Source organism: Pteropus alecto, unplaced genomic scaffold, assembly GCF_000325575.1.
Source record: "Pteropus alecto unplaced genomic scaffold, ASM32557v1 scaffold105, whole genome shotgun sequence".
Taxonomy (NCBI): domain Eukaryota; kingdom Metazoa; phylum Chordata; class Mammalia; order Chiroptera; family Pteropodidae; genus Pteropus; species Pteropus alecto.
In genome coordinates, this window is record NW_006436294.1 from 7,282,614 (window position 1) to 7,288,636 (window position 6,023).

Consider the following 6,023-nt stretch of genomic DNA (forward strand, 5'->3'; position numbering starts at 1 on the left):
GGAAGCCGCCTGGTTGTGGACTCTGCGTGCTGTCGCCCTCCAGTGGCCAGAGCCAACCTCCTCCGGGCAGGCCGGTCCGCAGCGGCCCCGCCCCTGCTCCGTGCCGGGCCTCTGCCTTCTCCACTAGCTTCCGCTGCGGCCTTTCGCGCTGGCCTCCAGAGCTGTTCTTTACCCGAACCTTCTTCCTGTGCCCCAGACCCAGACTCAGCGCCACCCAGCCGTCTCCTGGGGGTCCTCAAACTCCACGGCGCATCCAAACGCAAACCTGCCATCCCCTGTCCTCCAGTGCCGGGTTTCCCTGACTGCACCCAGTGACCTTGAGTCCAAGCCCCACCCTGCAGGGGGCTGGGGTTCTTGGGTTCTCCACCCGCCTGCGCCCCGTCTGCCCGGGTGCCCCGACTTCTCACCGCCTGGCCCAGCCTGCTCTGAACCGCCCCCCACCCCGGGCCCCTGCTGTTCACTCTGTTCTCCACAGGGCAGGCGGGCTCAAGTTCATGTGCAGGTCCGACGCTTCTGGCGTCATCCTGACCCCCGGATAAACCCCCAGCACCGCCTGTCACCTCTGCCCCTCGAGGATAAGGAGCCCGACCTTGTCCCAGGGCGGTCTGTGACATTCTGACGGTTGGTTCTGCACAGGCTCAGGGGCTGATGTCGTGCCCCACACAGTTCCAGCAGGAGTGGGGTCTGCAGGAAGGGTGTGCAGGAACCGGGGATCTGGGCTTGAAGGGGGAAGAAAGGAGAGGAAGCGCAGCACAGGCCGGTCGGGCCCCGCGGAAGGGCTGTCAGACGTCCCCTGTCACCAGAGGCCAGCACCGCCGTGCTCTGCAGCTCCGTCGAGAGTCGCGTCTCATTGCTCCTTGTATCCTGGTGTTGCTTCCTCAAGATCCGGACTGGAGAGAAGCCAAGCCTGCACTGAGGTGGCACTCTGATTGTCAGGGAACGAAGGGCAGGCGTCCCCCCTTCTCGTTCTGGTTTCTGTCGTGGGGCGCGGGCTCCCACCAAGTTCTCCAGAATGGCTGCTGGCCTCGCGAGGCAGGAGCCCGAGCCTTCGGTGGGCCGGCAGGCCCTTCCCTGAGGCCAGCCACTGTGTGGGATGCGCAGTGACCCAGGTGGCCCGGCTGCATTGTGTCTTTCCAGTGCGAGGGGTCAGAGGAAGCTGGCGCGAGGACGGGCAGTTCTGAACAAAGCTGGGCCTGAGCGGCCGACCCGGGGAAGCCCCGGGTCAGCAGCCGGAGTAGGCAGTGTCCCCTTCACAAGGGAGGCGTCAGGACTGTTCTGCTCGGGGAGCGCGTGGCCTGCACCGCAGGCCAACGCAGAGCCCTCCGGCCCTGGGGACGCCTGGTCAGCTCGGCTCGGACAGCTGTTTGCACACTCTGGGCCAGTTCCAAGAAGTCCACCCAGAGAGCACCTCCCCAGCCCCCTGGCCACTGCCCGCTTCTGACAGTCTGTCCACGTCACCAGCTGGAGTGTTTTTGGGCAGGAAGGTCTAGGGCGGCCTTGAGAAGAGGGGCTCATGTGTCAGCACCATCCCTGCCACCACAGCCATTCTGTTCACGGGCCTTTGCACAAGGCAGGGAGGCCGAGGAAGGAGGCTGGCCGGCGTCCACGGGACAGTCGTGATGTCCGCCTGGGCGTCTGACGCCTCCTCTGCAGTGGACTCTCTCTGGGGCTGTCACCAGGAGACACTAGAGGACAGAGCGATGGCAGGTTTGCGTTTGGATGCGCTGTGCAGTTTGAGGACACCCAGGACAGGGCTGGGTGGCAGCTGAGTGTGGGTTGTGGGCATGTCAGGGCACCGTTTCCACGTACGCACCTGAGTGCCGGGGAAGTGACCGCCAGGCGGTGCTGCAGAGTGAGCGGCCCGGTGGGCGGACAGGGTCCTTTGGGCGGCTGGGCCACACGGTCCTTCGCGAAGGTCCCGGGCTCCACTCCACGGCTCCATCCTGAGCCATCGCCGTGGCTCACCAGCGCCTCACTTCCCGTCGGCGCCACATTCAAGGACCAGAACGTGGCCAAGCCAGTCGCCCAGCTGCATCTTCCGGGGTCTGGTTCCCGGCACCGGGCCCCGTGCCTGGCAGAGCGCTGTGGGGACAGGCCTCAGCGCGGGGCGCAGGTGAGCAGCTGTCGGACGTCTAAAGAGCAAGATGGGAACGCACAGGCGTCCCAGGTCGTTGCAGACACGGCCGTCTCCCGGGGGATGGGGAGACAGGCCGCGGGGCTGCTGGGAGGGGCGGGCATCTGAGGGGAGCTCGCTGCTCCTGTCTCGGCAGCTCGGCACAGGGCCCCAAGAGCTGGGACTTCGCCCGCTGTCTCTGTGGCCTCTGAGAGGGCACCGAGGGGCCTGACCTTGAGGCTCAGGGGGGAGGTGGCCAGTGGGGCCAACTGCTCTTGGAGCTAGCTTCTTGGACCGGGCGGTACCGATGGGGACAGGGCAGGTGTCTCCTCCCGTTGGCAGGACTAATGGAGACAGATGGCAGGGAACTGGGGCTGTGCAGCGGGGGGGAGGGGCGAGCTGACGCCAGCACAGAGAGGCCGGGGAGCACCCCTGCTTACCCCGGGTAGCGATCCAGCCCTCAGAGAGGCGGCCGTCACAAGGCCACACTCTCTCTCACGCCTCCTGAGACCGCGTTGGGCACTACAGCCGTGGCTCCGTTTCCCCAGAGAGCCTGAAGAAGGCCTAATTGACAGGGGTCAGCCCGGGAGAGAGACGGCAGAGGAAGGCGGGGAGCAGTGTGGGGCAAGGGCGAGGCCCGCCGGGCAGAGCCCCCCAGCATTTACACCGCCCCATCTGCAGGTCATCGGTCCCTTTGTGAGCCCCCAGGGGACCGTATGGTGGCCTCGGGTGGCGTCAGTCCCTGGGGCAGCCGCAGAGGGGGTCCAGGGAATCTGGGGACTTGTTAGATGCAAACTTTTATGTTTCTGTTCAATGACTGGACATCCACATTTTGTGACATAGTTGCCATTTCGAACAGCTGTATGCTAACAGTAACAGTGATGGAGCTCGGTCCAGAGGAATGTTTTAAAATGTAGAGCCTGGTCATTATGGGGGAATTTTTAACAACTGCATTTCCAAAAGAAATTAATTGCAACTATAATGTTGTTGTTTTTTTTGCAGAGAAATATTCTAGCGTTATCAATAAAAAGCATAAACCATATTGGGCTAGAAATCACCAGAGAGTGGGCTAGATGTGACATCTCAGGAGAAAACCACAATTATCATTCCTGGCTGTGAAAGGGTGACTTGTTGGTGTATGTTTACAGGGTGATGACGGGTAGCAAAGAGTCAGGGCATTTATGTCCCATTGGTAAAGGAAGTTTTGTTTTGAAATGTCATCAAGGGGGTGGCGGGAGGAAAAAAAAAATGGCATGCCAGAGGTGTGATCCTTTGCAACTATTCAAAGTTGCTACGAAGAATTTTTAGGGTCGACTTTAAAGGGGCGAGGAGGTGCACAGCTTTGCGTTTTTAAAGGCGATGCGCAGGTGAGCAGGTCGGAGGGTGGCTGCTGCAGACAGCTGGGTTGTCAGAACTTCTCTGGAGTCGCCAGCCCTGGAATTGTGATAGCTTGCCAAGTCACGCATGTGTGTCACCAATGCGGCCGGGGAATCTGCCCTCCCGTGCCCGCTGGGGGCCGGGGCGGAGGCTTCCGTCACCGCCATGGTTGCTCGCTTTTCCCAAGGACTGAGTTTTTGAGATTCCGCCCAGTAGGGTCGCCGGATAAAATCCTGGACGCTCATTTAAATTTGAATTTCAGATCAACAGTGAATCGTTTTTCAGTGTATGTCCCCAGAGTTGCGACCCATGTTTTCGTTAGCTGACTCTGGCAACCTCAAACCCACAGCCTTGCCAAGCGCCCCGCTGCACGGCTCGGCAAGTGTTGCGGGTTTTGCTAACGGAAGACCAGAGCCTCCCCCAGCAAAAAGGGCACTTCTCGCTTAATTGTGAAGCTCGCTTTTTACTGTGGTGTCTGGAATGGAACCCACAATACTCCGAGGTCCCCCTGTACAGGTTTCGTCCCCTTGGGGCTGCCGTCTCCCCAAAGCCCTGCTCAGCTGCCTCACCCACGGGGACAATGGCTTCTGGCCTGGGCGCTGGCTGCCGGGCGCTGCCCACCTGCCTGGGCTCGGACGGGCTGCTGTGGTCTTCTGAGCCGACGACTCCTCCTTCGCTTCGGGCGTCGGCAGTGCCTCCGACGCAGGTGTCACTGCGGTCACTGGGAAGGCTGGGCTGGGCTGGGCCTCGAGTCTTGGGCTCCCTTTTCCCCTTAGAATGCGCAGACACTGACTCGCTGACTTCTGACAGTTCATGGCGCTGTGAGCCAGCGTGGGAGAGCTCCGTTTGACCCCCTTTTCCCTTGGGGGCCGGAGTAACTGTTTTTTAGGTTCAACAGCCTAACTGGACGTGCCTGGCGCCTGTTGTTTCCTGGTGTATTTTTCATTCTTTCTGTCTTAAGATTCATTTCAGGAACTTTGTCTGCATTTTAGCCCCGCGTGTCCCCCACCTGCGATCCCGCCCTCTAGATGTTGGTGACTCTTGTGTTTGTGGCCTTGACCGTTCTGTCTCCTCCTCTTCGGAATGCATTTCTGCTTGGCCCATCCGTTCTTACTGCCATCCTCCCCAGCCCGTCTTTCCTGCGGTGAGCTGTGCTTCCGGCCACGCTTGCTGCGAGCGGCAGCTTCTGCCGGCCGCGGTCCACGGGGTGCTGCCCCACTGTCCCACGTCCGAGGTTCTGTCCTTCCCCCCACGCCGCTGCGGGATCCGGCTTCTCTTTGGTCCCTCCTTTGGACTGGGTTTTGGTGTTTGTGGGGCTCTGCACGTCGGTGTGCCGCGTGCTCCCCCTGCCCCGCCTTCCCACGTCGGGCGTGGCTCCGGGAAGGCGCCCCTCGGCGCGGAGGCCCCCAGTCTCCGTTACTGGAGCACATGTTCAGCGGTTTCTAACTCTGGGGACCGCGGGTTGCTCTGTCGTGGGCTGTCGGGAGCCCTGTGGGTGTAGCTGCAGGTCAGAGGAGGGGATGCTGAGGCCCAGAGGGGCCAAGGGCGGCAGGTGTGGCCGGTGTGGACCGTGTTCCAGGGCGCGGCGGCCCCGCCCACCTCCCCGGAAGCCGGGGCTGCGGGGGCTGCGGCTGCAGCAGGGGGCGGCTGTGCTGTGGAGCCTGCCTCGCAGGACCCTGGGCTCGTGGCGGGACCCCAGCTTCAGTTCAGTCGGCCAGCTCTGGATGCGGGTGCCCGGGTGCAGGGGGGCGGTCCTCCCGGCTTCAGCGGAGGGGTCTTGGGGGGCACACAGCCTTGTCTCTCTCTGCCTGGGGCCATTTTTCTCAGCCTTCCTCGGTTTCCTACCAATGTTTGCAGCCCGTCATCCCAAACGGGGCTCCAAGGGGTTGGCAGGGTCGCAGCTGTGTCTGCGGTGGGGACGGTGGGACACTTCCTGCGGAGTCCCGGATCCCCTGCTCTTGGCCACCCGCGTCACGCTGCCTCGTTTGCTCCCTGCCGTGCCTGCCGGTCTGAGGTGGAGTGGAGGCGGTGATGCGGGCGCTGGGGGGCGGCTGCAGACGTAGACGAAGCTTTGCTGTTAGCCCTCACCTCCTGCTGTGTGGCCCAGTTCCTAACAGGCCGCCGACTTGCCCGGAGGTTGGGGACCGGAGGTTGGGGACCTGCTTTAGAACGTTTTGCCCTTTTGTCCTGTCGGGAGGGAGCCCCCTGGCCCACTGGCTCGTGCGCCGAGACCGTGCTGGTTGCACGGCGGCAGCTTGCAGGGGCACTGGGAGCCATGACCCCCTCCACCTCCCAGGGTCGGCTGCAGAGGGCCAAGCAGCCACTGTCATCCAGTGCGCCCTGCGGCAGTTCCTGGCGAGGAAGGAGCTAGCGCGCCGTAGGCAGGAGCATCGGGAGTACCTGGAGCAGATGGAGACGCTTCAGAGGGAGGTGAGGCCGCGGGTCGGCCAGAGGGGGCCGGGCCGGGCGGGAGCTCAGGCCGGTGGGGGACAGTGCCCTGAGGGCGGCGTGGGTCGCAGGCCTTCCTGGCCCT